At 53.0% G+C, this 19,279-nt stretch overlaps 1 protein-coding gene and 1 long non-coding RNA gene across 3 annotated transcripts in view; both read right to left on the bottom strand.

Annotated features, from left to right (window-relative positions):
* The window catches only part of LOC128815364 (ankyrin repeat and fibronectin type-III domain-containing protein 1-like), a 191,087-nt gene that overhangs the window by 138,830 nt on the left and 32,978 nt on the right, over nt 1-19,279 (bottom strand). The window lies entirely within an intron of this gene.
* On the bottom strand, nt 8,967-10,159 carry LOC128815369 (uncharacterized). 2 transcript variants are annotated; one of them, XR_008439626.1, is made up of 2 exons: nt 10,048-10,159; nt 8,967-9,357 (listed from the first exon to the last, which is right to left on the bottom strand). It is a non-coding gene; the product is annotated as an uncharacterized LOC128815369 (long non-coding RNA). The 2 variants fall into 2 exon arrangements; XR_008439627.1 differs by having other exon boundaries at nt 10,007-10,159.

Here is a 19,279-nt window from a genome sequence, read left to right on the forward strand (position 1 = left end):
AGCGATCTTAAAACTGATCTTATTCCAAACCCCTGCCATGGGTAAGGACACCTTCCATAGACCATGCTGCTCCAAGCCCCATCCAACCTGATTCCCATTGGCACAGGATGGGAAGGGACTGGGATACTCAGCTCTTTGCACCTCTCCATGACATTTGCAAACCTGGGGGGTGATTTTTGCTTTGCCTCTCCTGAAGCCATCCCTACGTGCTCTCCCATTGCTGCTCTTTTCTGCAAGTTTTCCCGAATTGTGACCAAATTCCACCTTTCCCAGTACCACCAAAATGAAGAACTGATGGTAGAGCTCTCAAGTGTGGCCACTACCATTCTTTATATTACTTGGAATGGAGGAATTTTCTTTAATTTGATCAACTATGCGTTCCCCACCTATTTTTCCATCTGAAAAGTGAGGCAGAGTTCACATGTCTCTGTTAAACTGTCCCAAAGCAGCCAGAGAAAATGCCCTGAGCTGCTGCTGCTGCCCAAAGGCCCGCTGTGACTCACCTCCTCACATGCAATAACACTCCCTGCGTGGAGCCACCAGCCAGCCCCGCTCCATGAGACCGTTCTGGTGGAACTGGTGACACGGCTCACTGTGTTTTTCTTGGAGGGAGAGCAGTGGGATATGTGGACATTACTGAATAAAAAACCATTGCTCCACATGAACAACGAGCTAGTCATCCAAAGGCAAAATATTTCCCCAAAAAAAGCAGATAACTCTTTAGACACTTTTTGCTGTGTGCCTCTTCGAAGTCCATGGAAATGGGCTGGGCCTCGGCCTCCCCTGCACATCAGGCCAACACAGGATCCTTGTGCAGCACAGCTCAGATGACAAAATCCTTCCAAGCACCAGGAGATATCATCAACACTGCACAGTAATGAACGCCTTCAAAATCCCACTGGAAAAGGCAGGCGCTTTTGCTGCCAAGCCCACCAAGAAGGGATGAAAGGGGAGCCCTGATGGCTGTAATTTGCACCAGGCTGGACAAATGGAGGGCTGGGTGTTACCAGTTCTCATCCCAGATACTCTGCATGGATGGGGCTAACCTTGGAGCCACACCTGCTGATCACATGTGAATCCTAGAATGGTTTGGGTTGGGAAAGACCCCAAAACTCATCTCACCCCAACCCTCTGCCATGTCCAGAGACACCTTCCACTGTTCCAGGCTGCTCCAAGCCCCATCTAACCTGGCCTGGAAAACTTCCAGGGATCCAGGGGTGCCACAGCTTCTCTGAGCACCCTGTGTCAGGGCCTCCCCACCCTCACAACCAAGAATTTCTTCTGAGTATCTCATCTAAATCTCTCCTCTCTTAGTTTAAAACTGTTCCCTCCCATTTACAGAGGTGAAAACAGAATTCTTGGTAGTGGATGAGCCAGACTCGGGCAGAGCCAAGCTCCGTGGTCCCCAGCCATGCAGGTCCCTGCTGTGCCAAGTACCCCAGCCAGAGCAGGAACACCCTGTCCCCCTTCCCCCAGGATGCCAGTCCAGCAAAGCTCTGCTCCCACCGCAGGACCCTGACGGGACTCTGAGCCACATGGAGGGACAACACCTCCATGAGAGACCAAGGAACTCTCCCACCCAGGCACCTGGAGCCAAGCACTGACACCATTAAGAAGAAAAAATAAATAAAAATAAAACACAGTGTGTTCTCTGACCGCCCACTGGTTCACTCCTGCCATTCCTGGGCCTGGGCTGTGCAATCTGTCTCCCAGCTTGGCGCCCGAGCTTCCCTCAGAAATGCAAGTCTTTACCCAGGAATTCATGGCAGGAGAAAGCAAGAAGAGAAAGGGGAGGGTGAAAAAATGAAAAACACTTTTTGTATTTTATCCAAAGTGTTTTGCAGGTCTACTTCCCCTTGGCTCACTCACTCTGCTAGGTCTACCAGCATATTTTGGGTAATGAAACACACATTTGCTGGTCAGCCCTAATAGACCCAGAGGGACTGGGTTTCACGTGTGTTTGTTTTAAACTTAAGGGTGTTGTAAAGTTTTTCCAAGAGCTTAGGCTGGGATGATAAGCCATGGCAGGCAGTGCCTAGTTAGTGGGTGGTTATGGTGTTAATGTTTATCCCATAACTGAAGGAAGACGTGACAACATGAGCGAAGCAAACCACCACCACCACCACCACGCTTCCTCACGGGGCACGCACGGAACCTCTGCAGGGACCACCACACAGGAGGCATTTCATACAATCCTTGTGTACTGTGAGAGAAAGGGCAAGTTCATTAAAAAAAGAAAAGAAAGCAGAGTTCAGAGTGAGAATCAGGCTTTCTAGTCCCAGAGCCTTTCCAGCCAGATCCTTCAAGCATCCATGTGTGGGACCTGTTAGAGTGGATCCAGAGGAGCCCACAGAGCTGCCCTAAGGGCTGGAGCCCCTCTGCTCTGGAGACAGGCTGGGAGAGCTGGGGGTGCTCACCTGGAGAGGAGAAGGCTCCAGGGAGAGCTCAGAGCCCCTTGCAGGGCATAAAGGGGGGCTATAAAAAGGAATGAGAGAGACTTTCCATGCCAGTAGACAGTGACAGGATCAGGGGGGAATGGCTTCCCACTGCCAGAGGGCAGGGCTGGATGGGATATTGGGAAAGAATTGTTCCCTGAGAGGGTGGGCAGGCCCTGGCACAGGGTGCCCAGAGAAGCTGTGGCTGCCCCTGGATCCCTGGAAGTGTCCAAGGCCAGGTTGGACGGGGCTTGGAGTGACCTGGGCTAGTGGAAGGTGTCCCTAGACATGGCAGGGGTTGGGATGAGACAGGCTTTAAGGTCCCTTCCAACCCAAACCATTCTATAATTCTGTCTCCCTTGGCCAGTGCTCAGGTCCCAGCTGCACAGTGGACCATTTCTGTGGAGCTCATCCTGCCTCAGCCCTGCCAGGCTCAGAGGATGTGGCTCCATCCCTGCACTGTCAAACCCCCACAGGCAAAGTCTGCTTCCACCTCCAGGCAGTCTGCAGATCACGAGTGGAGCTTACCTCCCAAAGCTACAGGGGAAATCTTCCCATGTAAATCGATTTTGTGCTTGGAAAACTAAAGACACCTTATTCTCCTTGAACAGCAGGAATAGGCATCCTGCCTGGAGCAGGCACCACAAATTCTGCAGAGCTGCAGATCAGCACCACCAGGAGCGCAGAGCGAGGGCAGGGAAGCTCCAGCTGATAGGAAGGCAGCACTGACCAGGCTGTGGAGGCCTGTGCCCCGGGGGAGCAGTGGGTGCAAGAGGGACAGGCCCATCTGTGCAACACCCCCCTGCAGAAATGACAGTGTGATCTAAAATCACTGCCCCAGTTTGGGGACATCAGGGCCAGCTTTCCCTTGCTTGAAAAATACAAAAGAGGAAGAAAAAGGTTTCCTAAGGCACCAAGCATAAGGAAAAGTGAGGTGAAACACTGTAGGGAGATCTGAAGGCCACATGCCTGCATTTGGGAACACAACTGGAGACTGACTCCGTCCCCCTGACTTACCCACCCCTCTGCACTGGGGTAACTGCTCAGGTGCTCAGCTCAATGACAGGGGAAGCCCTGTCACCCCCATGGCAGCCTCTTCCCTTCCCAATCCCCTTCTGCTCCACACAGACTGACAGCAAGAGATGGAAAGGAACACAATTCTCCATAAAATCTCCCAGCTGTGGGCAAGAATCAAAGCAATTAATGACACTTAATGCTTGCTGGATATGGAACATGGATGAGGAAGGCACGAGCTAATGTGGCCAGGCTGCTGCAGAGCCAGGGGGTCCCACTGGGACCTTGCTGGTGGGCAGCAAGGAGTGAGCTGGTACAACCTCAGGACACAGACCCATACCAAAGCCATCTCTCACCTTCTCTAGTCACTTAACTGTAAAGCAGCTTCTTCTACCCACAACCTGCTAAAACCCAACAGAGGTTGCATTTACTTCAGGATTTCAGAGACCATTTAGTAGACCAAGTCTGTGCAAAGCTGTAGTATCTAGGTGGTACTCTGCTCAAAGTAAAAGGGGAGTTGGGATTTCTCCCACAGCCATGCACATTTGTCATCTCAGATTTGCCAGTCAGTGGTTTCACTCTAAGATCTCTTGTGCAACACAGGTCCAGGTTCCTACATGGAGAATCCCAGATTGTTCTCACATCTGAGCTCCTTTGGCATAGCAGGAGATGCTCAGTTCAGCATCCTCCCACAGCAGTGCTGTCCTGCACTCCAACAGTCTCCATGTTTCCCACTCCTGTAGTTTTTTTTCCTTTTTTTGTGGTATTATTTGGTTACTTGCAGAAGGACACATACTCATCTAGGCAATCAGAAATCCTGAATGAATGGCTTAGGGACAGAAATTCAGTTTATCCCAGTTTTAAGCACTAGAAGCTGACACAACCTTGTACTGCACAAGGTGCTTGGTGATGCAGCTGATCTCTCTCAGCTTCATCTCTTGTTTGGATGAAAATTTAGAGGTGACTGACCACCAGTCCTCCCCCTGCACAGAGTTTCTGCCAGGCTCATTTATGGAGAGGCTCTGGGAAGAGGCAAATACATTATTTAAATCAAAATATTTTACACCAACAGCACAATTCCAACTATTCCAACACCACACAAGGCTTGTCCGTGGCAGACAACATCCCTGCCCAATAAACCCTTTAAAGGTTCACTGATCACAGCTAGATGTGTCATAAACTTCCCTACATAGTTTATTATCCCCATAAATCTCTATAAAACTATTTTATCTCATCTGGGTTGGCAACAAAGCAAACTTTCCTCTGTTTATGGCTTCCCAAGCCAGCCTCTAATAACAACATATGTGCTGCCTAAAAAGGGGGATGAAGATCTCAGCCCTGCCCAGCCCTCCCCACCACAGATCCTTCCAACTCTATACCACAGGCACAGCAAACACCCCACGTGCTCCATGTGCTTCCCTCCAGGAACAGACCTATTATCAAATAACAGTTCTCCTACTTCCTTATCTTCCAAATGTGCTATTTAAAGGGGGAAAAAAACAGCTTGGAGGCTTACTCAACTCACTCTTCCCAAATGTGCACCCAGCATTTCATTCAAAGAGAATTTCTGTTTCTGGGAGCTTGGCAGCAACTTTGTCAAAAGCTTTTTATTGGGAAATTGTGATGCTTTATGGTTTCATTTAAATCAGATGGATGACTGTAAAACTATAATATGTTTGGCTTTCAATTAGAAAACACAGAAATAAAAGTACTTTCCATGTTGTCTTACCTACTACACAACTTCCAGCTTTTCCATGCAGCCATATCCATTTTTGCTTTAGAATCCTAGGATGGTTTGGGTTGGAAGGGACCTTAAAGTTCTTCCTTTCCAACCCTACCATGGGCAGGGGCACCTCCCACTATCCCAGGGTGCTCCAAGCCCTGTCCAACTAGCCTTGGACACCACTAACACCATGACCCAGTGGATCTCCTTCCACCCAGCCCTGGTGCCTAAAACAACACTGTACCACGTATCTGTCACCCACCAGTGCCACAACAGCCTGTGCCAGCTATGGTAGAGCTGCCCTTGCCCAGGCCTTCAGGCACAACCACCAACCTCCCGCAGATATGCCCACGAGCCCCCTGCCACCACCGTGCAGCAGAAGAGAGTCAGAGATCACCCCGAGAGCTACCAGACACTGCCATCCCTACAGAGAGACCCACAGAAACCTCAAGTCCCCCACTGAGCCCTCCTCTCATGCTGGAATTCTTGGGGCTTCAACAGTCCTCAGCGGAGCTTGGGAAAAACGTTCAATACCAAAACTGTTGATTCACATCTGCACTCCTCTGCTTCCCCAGCCAGGCAGGTCCCACAGCCCTGGGAATATGGTTCCTGCATCACCCTCATGGCCTTGGGCCAGGGCTCACCCCGAGCTCTGCCTGTCCTCTGCCACCACTCCCACACAAACCCTTCACGTCGCTGTTGAGGCAGGACGGGAACAGAAAAACTCCAAGATCAAAAGGTGAGAAGAAAACTCTTACCACTGATTTATTTCAAATACATTGCTGTATTTATAGAGAACATTGTGCAGACCAATTTCATTGGTCTTAAAGTAAAAACATCTCACACCGTTGGTGTGCAGTGAATGACGCACAGTGGCAGAACATATCTATAACAATGTGAACAAGAGAGATAGTGAATTTTTTACATTCTTTTCCAACTCTCTCCCAGGCTCTAGCCTGATAGAAACTTTTCCTTTCTCTCTGACTGAACTGAGACTACCCATACCCTTCATGCCATGCCAGGAAAATGGAGCAACTGCCTCTAGCACCACCCTGGGAAGGAACCAGGAACCTGTCTGGCACCCAGTGGAGAGGTCCCAGGCATCTCTGGGGTGTTTTTATGAGCAAATAGCTCACATTCTCAGACTCCAGGAGGGTGAGGACCAGAAGCTGCAGTCATTTCAGGAACCTTTAGCATGAGCTGTGGGTGATTACTGGAAGAACCTCGCCCTAAGGCACTGGCAGCATGGATGTAGGGTACAACTCCTGGGAATAGAAGGATGCAGAACCACTTGGTCATGGGAAAACAGGGGCCAGGGAGTGACCGACCACCCATGCTGCCACCAGCAGCATGGGCCACTACTTCTCCTGACTGTTAAACTTCGGACACCAACAAAAAGTCAAAGCCATAACAACATGTCAGATAGGAACACTGCTGATGCCACCTGCTTCCCAGTCCCCTGGTGCTGCAGGGCACGTGCTGACCTCCAGGCACCACAGTCCCACCCCGAGGTCCAGCAGGAACCGTGCCACCTCCCCACCGGGTCACCCCTGGCTCCTGCTCTCCAGCAGGCAGAGGTGAAGCGCCCGACCCGGCAGATGGCCATTTCCATGGCAACACAGGGATGCCATGGCAGAGGATTAAGCTCCAGTGGGAGGGGAAGCAGGACCATGGGGAGGGAGCTTCACAAACGAGCACCCGACAGGGACGCTGAGCAGGAACGGAGGCCCACAGCAGCGATTTTCACGCCCATCTTCCCCTTTCAGTTCTTCTCTAGCATGAAAGTTCCAATTTAAATGGCAGAATTTGACACCATTAGAAACTATCAGACCATTTAACACACTGCCCCTTCCTCCCACGTCACTGCACCCACGGCTGCCACGGGAATAAAGAGCACTGCAAGATCCAGACATCTCCCAGCAGTCCCAGCATCAAAGTGCAGCAAATCTGCGTCACACAGAGACCCTTTGAAAGAGGATGAATGTGAAGAGCAGGGAGAAATGATTACTTTATTTGTAAAGACCATGTCTCTTGTCATTCTAATTCATCCCAAATCCTCCCAGCACTGGACAGCTGCAGGTTTAATCATGAATATACAAATCAGCAACACATGAACAACAAAGAGTATCCAAATGCAACAGACAAGGCCCAGAATTCGGTCTGGTTCAGCTGCTGCTCTCCCTCCTTTGCACTGAAAGAAGGAGGGGATGGGTAAAGCCAGGACCTGCCACCTCCTCCTGCCACCACAGTGCCCCTCCCATTGAATCCCAGACACGGGAATGCTGCCTGCACCTCTCCCTACTGACAAAGCTGGTCCAGCACTGCGCAGGAAGCGGCAGCTGCAAGAGGGGAGCAAAGGGAAGAGGAGAGGGAGAAGCGAGGATGGGGGGCAAGGGCTGGAGGGAAGGAGAGGCTGGGGACAGAGAGGGGCTGGAGCTGCACAGGCACTCGAGCTGACAAGGAAAAAACAGGGTTTAATCCCTGCAGGAGATGGGAACTGCTCACTTTGTGCAGCCTTGGCCGGGCAGAGCGCAGGGGTGGCACCACAGGGCGGGGGTTCCCAGAGGGGCGTGCAGCCCAGGGAGGGGGTGCAAGTCCCCAGGCAGGCACTGCTGCTGCTACACTCAACATCAAACACCAGCCCTGCTAAAGAGGGGTTCTGCAGGGGCTGCTGCTGCCAAGCAGGCTAAGGAGCCTTCCCAAGCATCCAACACCCGCTTCTGCTGCCTCTCAGGTGTTTTATGCATGCTCACATGCTCCAAAGCTGGTGAGCAACTGGACACGGGGCAGGCAGTGATACCCATCAGTGCAAAGCACTGTGTGCCACATGGGAAAGAGAGCTGGGAAGCAGGAGCTATCCCGAGCTTCCAGAGGGTTGCTTCACAGAAAGAATCTCATCAGGTCTACAGCTTCCTCAGGAGGGGCAGCAAAAGGGCAACTTCAATCTCTGCTCTCTCTGACCAGGGGCAGGACCAGGGGACGGCTGGAGCTCTGCCAGGGCAGGTTTAGGCTGGAGATCAGGAAAGGTTCTTCCCCCAGAGGGTGCTGGGCACTGCCCAGGCTCCCCAGGGAATGGGCACAGCCCCAAGGCTGCCAGAGCTCCAGGAGCATTTGGACAATGATCTCAGGGATGCCCAGGGAGGGATTGTTGGGGTGTCTGGGCAGGGCCAGGAGTTGGATTCAATGATTCTTGTGGATCTTTTCCAACTCAGGATATTCTATGATTCTTTGAAAAGGGCAGGGACTGAGTACAAGACAGGGCTGAGCATCAGCCCAGCACAAACGTCGTCTCTCCTGCTGCTGGGAGCTGTGCAGTGCTCACCAGCTCCCAGGCCCACTTGCCAAAACTCAGCACACACCACAAGGAATTTGCTTTCCAAGGGCCTGAGATCCTGCAGGACATTGTGTCAGAGATCTGGACTGAGCTCTCAGTTTCCAACCCAGTGCTATTTCTGCAGAATTACCTGCTTTAACTTCAACCACTCTGTGGAATTATTCATTTGGTCTGTCTAGAAGTGATGGGGTGAGGGTGATGTGCTTCCAAAGTGCAAGCTTTAGAAATAAAAATAACCAAACCAGTCAGGGAAATAAGTGGTTTTTGAGCCTCCCAGAGCACACCCAGCCTCTCCTTTGGTCTGCCAGGCCGTGCTGGGGCTGTGGGTGGGACGGCAGGGTGGACAGACTCATGGACAGTCCTGGCAGCCTGGGAGACCAAAATCTGTGCCACGGCATGGCTCCAGCAGTCAGTCCCAGCAACACCTTCCTGTGTTACAACAAACTGCTCCACATCAAGCTTCAAAGTTACATGGTGCTCATATTCTCATGCAGTGGGAGAAACAAATCCATTTTGCTGCCCACTGCAATGTAGCATTTGGATCCCAACAGGGCATCTACATCTATCAGGCTCCAGAAGGGAGGGTCCCAGCTGCCCCACGTTGGGAAGGGCCCCATCCTCTTCTCTTGCACAGGGACCTTCTGGCTTTTCACTGACAGGAGGGTGCAACCAGGTGAGGGTCAGACACTGCTCCCAGGGAACAAGGATGAGAGGAAATGGCCTCAAATTGTGCCAGGGGAAGTTTAGATTGGCTACTGGGGATAATTTCTTCATGGAAAGAGTGGTCAGGCACTGACTCAGGCTGTCCAGGGCAGTGGAGGAGTCACCATCCCTGGGGGAATTTAAAAAATCTGTGGATGTGACACATGGGGACATGGTTTAGTGGTGAACACAGTGGCACTGGATTAACAGTTAGACTCAATGATCTTGGAGTTTTTTCCCAATCTGTATCATTCCATGATCGCCAAACAGGTTTGCACACGGAGGGAGAGAGGTGATCCAGGGGGTTCACCTGAGCTCTCATACTTGCAAACTCTCTGTATCCCCTTTTGCAGACTCCCCCACAATATTTGATACCTCTCTGGGGAATTTGAGCTTTCCAAGACCCCCAGAGCACTGTTCCTGGTGCTCTCCCTCTCTCCAGCCCAGCTCCAGGGCCAGCCCACTCCTGACACCCCCTTGCCTCCCCTCCACGTCCACCACAGGACCACGAGACAAAGCTCCCTCCAAACTTTACATCAGGTTCCCAAATCGATCCTGGGGCCACCAAACAACACCAAATGCAGGATGCTGACACAATAAAAATCACTGTACCTAAGAAAACAGGCCAGTTCCCTATAATGGAAAGAATCAGACAGGAATAACGTCTCCCCTCCACTACCACCACTCTGGAGCCTCCAGGATTCTGCAGCTCATCAGCCTTGGTCCTCGGGGCAGAAGCACGTCATGGCAATGCCAGGACCCCACTCTGTGCCATAACCCTCCCAGCAAGCGCCTCACCTGCAGGGTACCACAGGAGCCTGCTGTGGGACTGGAATTACCTGTGCAAACATCCTGCATGACAAAGTCAGTATCAAAATAAACAGCACCAGAGATGCCCCACCAGCCAATCCCATTCGTAACTAAAATTTCACACTTTCATCTAAGCAAAGCACTTGCTCCACATGTGGTAAGTCCTGAGCCCAAGCCCAGCTGGGCTGTGACATCTGGGACAATTGTGACGTAAGCAGCACGAGCTGGGGATCCAAGGACAGGACATCCACGTCCCTACAGTCACCACCAAAAGGAGACCTCAGAGCCCCTTCCGAGGGATCTACAGTAAGGCTGGAGAAGGGCTTTGGGTGAGGGCTGGAAGGACAGCACAAGGGGAACAGCTTTGCACTGCCAGAGGGCAGGATTAGATGGGATATTGGGAAGGAATTGCACCCTGGGAGGGTGGGCAGGCCCTGGCACAGGGTGCCCAGAGCAGCTGTGGCTGCTCCTGGACCCCTGGAAGTGTCCAAGGCCAGATTGGACAGGACTTGGAGCCGCCTGGGATGGTGGAAGGTGTCTGTGCCCATGGCAGGGGTGGAACGAGCTGAGATTTAACATCCTTTTCAACCCAAACCATTCTGTGATCTAAAACCCCTCCAGTGGTTCACCTGGGGAATCCAAAGCCCAGGAAAACAAAAATATTGATGCTTTCATGGATAAACACACCTCAAAGCCTGCAGGCAAACTTGTCCTCCAGCCTTTACACCATGGGTGTCTGGGCTCTGGCGAGGGGCCCCCAGCCCAGCCCACAGCTGGGGCTCCCCAGGCAGCTGTGCACACCTGTGGGAACTGTCACCTCTGCCACAAACCACAGCCTGGGGCTGTCAGGGCTGTACCCAATGGAGCATTCACCACTGAGAAACACGGACACGAACCCACAGCCCCCCAGGATGGGTTTGTGACTTTTCAGGGCTGGCCTCAAACTGCATTCTCGCTGGGAAAACCTCTCCCCACAGGCACAGGCTCAGTCCCAGCCCTGCAGTGCCACACTGAATGGGCTGGCAGGAGGTGGGATGGGGACCCAGGCCCCACAGTTGGCAGGAAGCAACACCCTGAGCACCAACACATGATCCATTTGCTTCCCACTACAGATACGGCTGGATTTCACATTCCCTGCCTCCTCCACGGCCTCAACAAGGAAAGATAGGGAAACATTCACATTCCCTCCCAGGCACAAAGCCTGAGTGACCCTGGGAACAGCACCAATGACAAACCCATTCCTGTGCCCACCTCTGCCCACTGTAACTCATCTGTGCCTGCAGCAAGAGAAAGGGCTGTTGTACCCCCCCACCCTCCTTAAAAACTGCCTTTCTTTGAAGAAACATTCCTTGAACAAATGGCAGCAAATCCCAAGGCAGAGCTGCACAATGGACACTTCAGCCTGGCAGGGGAGGAGAGACAGGACCTTCAATGCCTAAATAAATGTAATTTGCTCGTTAAGAGGGGGCTGGGGAAGGTTAGGCAGAGGGGAGCCCTGGTTATTCACTTCCCCCAATTAACATTCCAGCAGAGCTAGGAACAATAACTTTTTGGGAAGGGGGAGTGATGCCTGTGGGGCATGGGATAGTCCTGGAGAAAGGTTCAAGGGTGTGAGGGTGCGAGTCTGTGTGTGATGGGAACTGTGAAACAAAACCAAGACTAAATAAAGGTCTACCCTATGCAAAAAGAACCTGCAAAGTAAAACTTTCACATCCCTGGGCCAAGATTTGCCTTTGCTGCTGATCTAAATGCCTTTCTGTGGCCAAGGAGACCTGCACAGAACAAAGGTGGCTTGTCACTGTTTGAAAGAGGTCTCCAAACGCAGGATATTTTCCACCACCACTCTCTGAAAGTAACTTTGTCATCTATTTCCTTGTCAGGATGAAAAAGCTGCCTTTCCTCAGCACAGGCATTGACTTCTTCAGTAAAGATTTTGCAGCACACTTGGTGGCTCTCATGGCTTCCCCAGTGCTCTCCTAAGGGAAGTAACTGGGCTTTTGTTAGACCCACACACAGAAAACAAGGAGAGTGAACCAAACCCAACTGTGGCTGGGCTGGAAAAGCAGCAGAAGGACTCTGCATGCCAAGCACTGCCCATCCTGCCAGCAGAGCCCCAGAATGCTCCCATGACAGCTCCCACAACGCAGGACAAAGCCTGACCCCAGAGGAAGCCATGCCTGCTGCTGCCTCAAGCACTGCAGGCCTGATGGGAGCAGGCTCACCCTGGCAAAGCTGAAAGGAGCTCCCCAGGAGTGACCAGGTCCATCCATACCCTGGGCACGTGTGCTGGGGCAGATCCACTTCACCACAGTACAATTCCTCAGGGTTCCCATGAAAATCCAGCTCCAACAGACAGGTGGTGCAGCTCAGCACTCCCAGCCAGCACTGTGAGCAAGAACAGGGCACTCAGGAGCATGACCCTGGCTGGACAAACAGCCACCCCAGAGGGAGGACAGACAACCCCCAGCAGGAGCTCAGGCACCACAACCACAGAGCTCAGTGACACCATCTGTGGATGCCAGGGTAGGTAAGGAAAACACTCTGATTTCTGAATGTGCCAGGAATTTAGCCCAGTTTGGTTGGTTGGTTTGACACCTCGAGGAGAATGTGCCCAGCTGACAGAGCTCTGGTCATGCCGTGTTCAGCTGCTCCATCTCCAGGTGTCCTGCAGGACTCAGAGCAGGCCATGTCCAGGGGTGCTCCTGTTATTAATTCACCCACGGCAACACTCAAGCTGAAGATCTGCAGCTTGTCCACTTGACTTCCCAGATGCCAAAGCAGCTTTGCTGATACACCAGGCAATGCTTGATTACATCCAAAGGCTCTCTGGTGGCAATGCAATCTCAGGAAGAAGATGAAGGATGGCAGAAGGACTGTGAGAAGGTGCCTACTCACAGGCACAATGCAGAAAAGTTAGGAAAGGTGGATCAGACCACCAATATTGTCACAGAATTCCAGAATAGTTCAGGTTGGAAGGACCACTGGAGGGGTCATCTGGTCCCACCTTCCTGCTCAAGCAGGGTCATCCCAGAGCACATGGCACAGGATTCTGTCCAGGTGGGTTTGGAATAACCCTGTGAGGGAGACTCCACAAATTCTCTGGGCAGCCTCTTCAGCACTCTCTAGAAGTGAGATGAACAAAACATCACCCTGAGGCTCTTGGCTAAAAGCACACAGAACCACAGACCAGCCAGAGCTGTGAGGGAAAGGCTGGATTCACCTGAAGCCCACTGGAACTCTCCAGGCACACCTCCTGCTTCCTGCCCAAATCCTTCCCATGGGATCAACAACAGAAGGGCTCCCAGGAAACTGTTGTCTGTGTTCCTTTTGGAGCATCACAAAGCTCAGTCTCAGGGCAAAAAACCTGGTGCCTTTTCACAGCAAGCAAAGGGCTGCAGTCAGAACAAATCTCCTCCCAGGCCAGCACCAGGCACTAGGACTCTGCTTTCCTTACTTTTGAGGCATCCAGTGCTCCCCCCTACCACCCATTGTACAACATATTGCTGCAGAGCCAATGCTGCAGATGGCACCAGAGGTACCTGGTGGCCACATGGAACAGTGAACGGTCATCTGGACAAAACCTGGATGATCAGCAGAGCCATGGGCTGGGTTCACTGCTGACTTTCAAGCCTGAAAGAGGAACCCATCCACAAAGATGCAGAGGCCAATTATTGAAAGAGAATGACACCCCCCCTCAAGAGGGGAAGCAGCACAAACCCCAAGCAGAGTGGGCACGAGCTCCCTCCCAGCCCAGGTACCACAGCCCAGCGTGTGGCTCCTCCTCCCTGTGCACCAGTTACTGCCAGAGGCAGTAGGGGCTGGACCAGGGCCCAGCCAGAGGTCCAGCAGGGACCTATCAGTGTCCCTTGGAGCTTCCTGACACGAAGCTCCATCCCCGATCTGCTCCAGCAATCAGTTTCCTCCCTCTCTCCCCAGGGGGGAACAGGGGCCTGGACAAGAGTGTCAAGACCCCAACACCCCAAGCTGAAACTGGGGTCTTTCCAAGACCCCATCACCCCACAGGGGCACTGGGAGCATGTAGGGTCATTCCAGGACAGCTGTTTCATCCTGCTTTCCTCAAAGTGTCCAGAAGTGCTGAAACTTATCACAAGGCTGGACATTTCTTCTGTCAGGAAACAGGGACATCCGGAAGTTGAATGTTGTCATGCTGATAGCTGGACATCTCAGAAAAGCTCCTCTCTACCCTGGAAAGCCACCTCTGTAACAGCCAAAGAAATGGGGAAATTCTCTCCTACAAAAACACCATTCAGCCTTCCTGCTCCCCTCCCAGTTGCTCCTGGTGCCAGCCAGGTCCCCTCCTCCTGGGCTGCCTGGAGGCTTCAGCAAGGAGAGGTTCAGCAGGCCAGCAACAAACACACCCCTTGCCTTTAAATGAGCATCTAGAGCTCCACAGGCAAAGCATCCATCCCATCCCTCCTCATCCCAGCCCTCCCTCCCCTAGGGTGAGGGCCTGAGGGTCTCACAGAAACCCCTCTAGGACCCCACTGTGGCTGTTCTCAGTCTTCTGGGGGGGCTGGGCTCAGACTGGAGATATGACTGCAGCAGCAGGAAGGAGGAAAACCAGCTTTACATGTGGCATGTAAATAGTCAATGCAGAGAGAGATTGATCTCCTCTTCTTTCCAGGAGATCAAGAGCCAATTATACAAGTGGGGCACCTCCAAAGGCACCTTCCTCTGTGCAGCAGCCTGGGCACCCTATGCCTCTGCAAGTGCTCCCTTACAGAGATAGGGCTCAGCTGCTGAACCTCACCAACTCACCATTAAAAAATAAGACACAAGTGAGATTAACAAAATGCTAATAGGAGCCCCCAGGTCAAACCGCCTCCCTGTCACCGGGGCCCTCCTCCTGCCAGCACATTCCTGTCACTAGTGAGGTCCCATCGCTTCCTCCTCCCTCCTCAAATTGCTCGTGGTGATGCAAATCCATCATCTTTGTTTCTATTCTTGGAGTAAAACCAGAACCAAAGTAAATAGCAAAACAGCTCTTGGGTTTCAGAAGCCTTTCTTTTTCCATCCTCTCCAACTGCAACAAGGCTGTTGCTGCAGTCAAAGGGAGGTGACACCCGACCCCAGACCCCAGCCTGTTCCCACAGGAAATGCTCCACTTAATCTCCAACCTCAACGTCCCTTTTGAGATCGATGCCAGCTCCTTCCCCAGCCCCACCTGCTCCAGGGGAAGTGTCAGGCTCCTCTTGGAGAGGGAGAAAAGCTGTGGGGGCTGCCAGGGACCCTGGGATGGCAGAGCTCTCTCCATCCCCAGTCTCCACCAAACCTGCCACTGTCAACCTTCCCCAAGAAGCTGAACCAGCTCCAGTCTGTGCCCCACTGGAATTCCAGTGCAGCGTGCAGTGGAGTGAAATCCAACTCTAGTCTGTGCCCCAACTCTCGGTGTCCATGGGTTCCCATGTGCCACGGTGGGCACTGTGCAACAAAGGAGGAAAGGAGACACATGGCAACCCCAGTGGGACCGTCAGGTCTGCCCTGTACGTGCCAGTGTCCCATGGAGCAGGGTGGCACTGTCCTGCCACATCCCACTGCCAGGGAACTACTAAACATCAGCTCTGTCACTGTGAGCCCCACGGGAGCTGCAGGGCAGGAGGGACAGGTCTGTGTCTGTGTGCCACAAAAAGCTATGTTCACATCGAGTTCTGGTCTGTAACAACATCCCCCCTCAATCCCTCCTGTCCCAGCTGAGATCAGCAATAACCAGCAAGCAGCAAACCCTGCATGAGGTGCTGGGACCTGCAGCAGGACAAGCATGCCCCGGGAGCACCAGTGTCGTGTCCCACCACTCACAGGTCACCCTGGAGAGTGGGCAGCAGCAAAGAGCTGAGCCTTGGCTCCATGTGCAGGGACAGCACAGAGCCCTGGCAGTGCTCACTAATGATGGGCAGTGCTCACTAATGATGGGCAGTCAGAGGTGACCACTGGGTGCTGACACGGTGACCCCCCAGTGCTGTGAGGAGCTTTGGGAGTTTCCCACAGAGTGCCAGGCATAAGGAATGGGGAAATTGTGAGGTACAAGAGGGCAGGAGAAGGGCTTTAGGCAGGGACTTGGAGTGACAGGACACAGGGAATGGCTTCCCACTGCTGGAGGGCAGGGACAGATGGGATATTGGGAAGGAATTGTTCCCTGGGAGGGTGAGGAGGCCCTGGCACAGGGTGCTCAGAGAAGCTGTGCTGACCCTAGATCCCTGGAAGGATCCAAGGCCGGGATGGACAGGCCTTGGAGCAGCCTGGGCTATGGAAGGCATCCCTATCATGGCAGGCAGTGGGATTGGGATGAGCTTTAAGGTCCATCCCAACTCAAACCAGCCTGGAATCCCCTGATGCAGAAGCTGAGAACTCAGAGCTCTGTAGCGAGAGCAGGGGCAGGTACGATACAGCCCTGCAGGCAGGGGACGAGAGCAAGGCTGGAGCGGCCGAGGAGCAGCAGCAGCGGGCGGCTGCTTCGCGGTGCTGCAGAGACCTCTTGCAGCGCTCAGCTGCTACTGCAGCCATGCTGCAGCACTGCCCGGCAGCTCGGAGCTCCGGCTCCTCATGGGAGAACTGCCTTACAGCCCGCCGGTGATTTACCCAGCACATCCCAGGCAGGCTGCACCTGGAGAGGCTCTGCAGCCGCAGCTGAGGGCACCCGGCACACACACAGTGCCACCTCCACGCAGCCACTGCACTCAGGAGCTCCCAGTCCTGTAGTTGAATCCACCCGAGTCTGTGTGAAGCCACAGCTGTGTCCCAAAGGGCTTATTCAAGCACAAGCACCTTCCTGCAGGGATGTGCTTGTAGGGAAAGTGCTCAGAACGATTTAAACCTCAGGCTATCAAAGCACTTTCTTCACTGGCATGCTCCAATTGTGCAGGAAAGGCACATGGGGATGGCACCATTTGCTCACAAACCTGGGGCACCTGCCTCCCTCACAGCAAGAGACCCAAAGAGCTGCAGACTGTGGGTCTGAGGACACATTGCAACAGCCAGATTTCCTTTCTGAGATCTGGGAAACAACTGCAAAGGGCTCGAGAGGGAGAGCAGAGGAACATATCTCCCAGGGAAACGAAAGGAAGGACTGCAGGTGGACTAAGAGGCCCATGGGCAGCAGAGGATGGGATTTAATACACCTAGTCTAAGCAGTGACCCAGCTGGATCCAGGGACCTGCCATCACAAAGCCATTCTTACTGGCAAACCCCAGAAAAAAGGCAAATCAGGACGACAAAACCCACCAGAGTGTGCACTTTGGGATTAACAGGAACAGCCCCAGCAGCCAGGACCTCTCTTGCTGGATGTCAAGGCCAGGAAGGGCCTGGGCAGCAGACATGTCACCTGACATGGCAGGAAGGCCACTGTCACCATCACAGCTGTTGGGAGGGGACAACCAGCCAAAGGCAGGTGGAGAAGCTGAAGCTTCCCCTCACACCAACCAGACACTGGTCTGGGTCGTGCCAGCACAAGCCCTCATGCTCAGCAGGTTGGAGCCAAAAGCATTTAATTTTCCACACAGCTGGAGCATTGCTGGCTGCAGCCCAAAGCATCCCCAGCCCACCCTGCACTGCCAAAAGGCCTGGAGCTCCAACCCTAAAAATCTTTTGAGTTTCACGTAAGGCTCCAGTCCTGCCACGGAGGAGGAATACTCCAGCTCACAAAATAGTGTCTCACTTATTTTAAAGCACTGTGGTTATATTTTTTTTTTCCACACAAACTTCACAAACCAAAGGACACAGTGCACATTTTTGGTAAGTCTCACTGGTAGAAGCAAAGTAAAATTGGAAGTTGGCAAACGACTGCTCTCCTCCACCTCCCCTGCAGCTTGCTGAGCATTTGATGTTCCTTGTGCAGAAATATAAATGGTAACACAGCAGAAACTGGAAATTTCACAGAGTCATAGAATGGATTGGATTGAAAGGCCCATTAAAACTCATCCCAACCCCCTGCCATGTCCAGGGACACCTTCCACTATCCCAGGTTGCTCCAAGTCCTGTCCAACCTGGCCTTGGACACCCAACCTGCCAGGGATCCAGGGGCAGCCACAGCTTCTCTGGAACCCTGTGCCAGGGCCTCCCCACCCTCCCAGGGAACAATTCCTTCCCAATATCCCATCTAACCCTGCCCTCTGGCAATGGGAAGCCATTCCCTGTGTCCTGTTCCTCCATCCCTCACCCCCAGTCCCTCTCCAGCTCTCCTGGAGCCCCTTTAGGTCCTGGAAGGGGCTCTGAGCTCTCCCTGGAGCCTTCTCCTCTCCAGGTGAGCACCCCCAGCTCTCCCAGCCTGGCTTCAGAGCAGAGGGGCTCCAGCCCTTGGAGCATCTCCATGGGCTCCCCTGGGCTCTCTCCAGCAGCTCCAGGTCCTGCTGCTGTTGGGCCCCAGGGCTGGGGGTGGGGTCTGCAGGTGGGGTCTCACCTGAGGGGGCAGAGGGGCAGAATCCCCCCTCCTGCTGCCCATACCAGGGCTCAGCCCAGCCCTGGGGGCTTCTGAGTGCATATGACCTGGGCAGGTCCAACCCTCATCCACCAACATCTCTAAGCCCTACTCAGGCCTCCTCTTGATCCATTCCCAGTCCTGTCTGTGCTTGTGTTTGGGATTGCCCCGACCTGGGTGCAGGACGTTGCACTGGGGGCTTGTTGAAGCTGCTGCTTGTCTCTCTGCCAGTCTGTGGGACACCCCATGCTCCACAGCACTGGCAGCCCTTGGCAGGTGGATTCAGGCTTTCCTCCCCAGAGCGAAGCCAGCAGAGGGAGCAAACACTGCAGGTTTGCAGGGAGAGTGTGATGGTTTCTCACTGTGGTTGTTATATTTTGAATCTAGAGGTTATGTCGTGGGAGTTTCCACAAGTTATTTGGAAAGGTGGTGGAACCCTGGCTGCTGAGAATTTGAGACTTTCTGTGCTGACAGGCACTGACCCCCAAGAGAACACTGCATTTGACCTGAGGCCATGGAGAAGCTTCCAAAATGGAATGACAGCACTGGGATTGTGGGTGTGGAGTTTGAATAGAAGAGCGTAATATTACATGGTGGGAAACTCAGAGTTTAGGCTATAGAATATAGCAAGCAAGATGGAGGCTTTAGGGCAGAGGCTAGTCCTTCTTCTCCATGGGTGTGGGTGGGTTTGTGTAATTGGATAAAAAGTCCACATTGTGGGCATGAGTGGTTGGTTATTGGGTTAAAAGGAAAAATAATTTAGGTGTCATTTCTTAACTGGACAGTTTATCCTTAAAAGGTCTTGTAGAGAGAGAGATGGGGCTCTCTCT

The sequence above is a fragment of the Vidua macroura genome, chromosome 16 (assembly GCF_024509145.1).
Source record: "Vidua macroura isolate BioBank_ID:100142 chromosome 16, ASM2450914v1, whole genome shotgun sequence".
NCBI classification, from domain to species: Eukaryota; Metazoa; Chordata; class Aves; order Passeriformes; family Viduidae; genus Vidua; species Vidua macroura.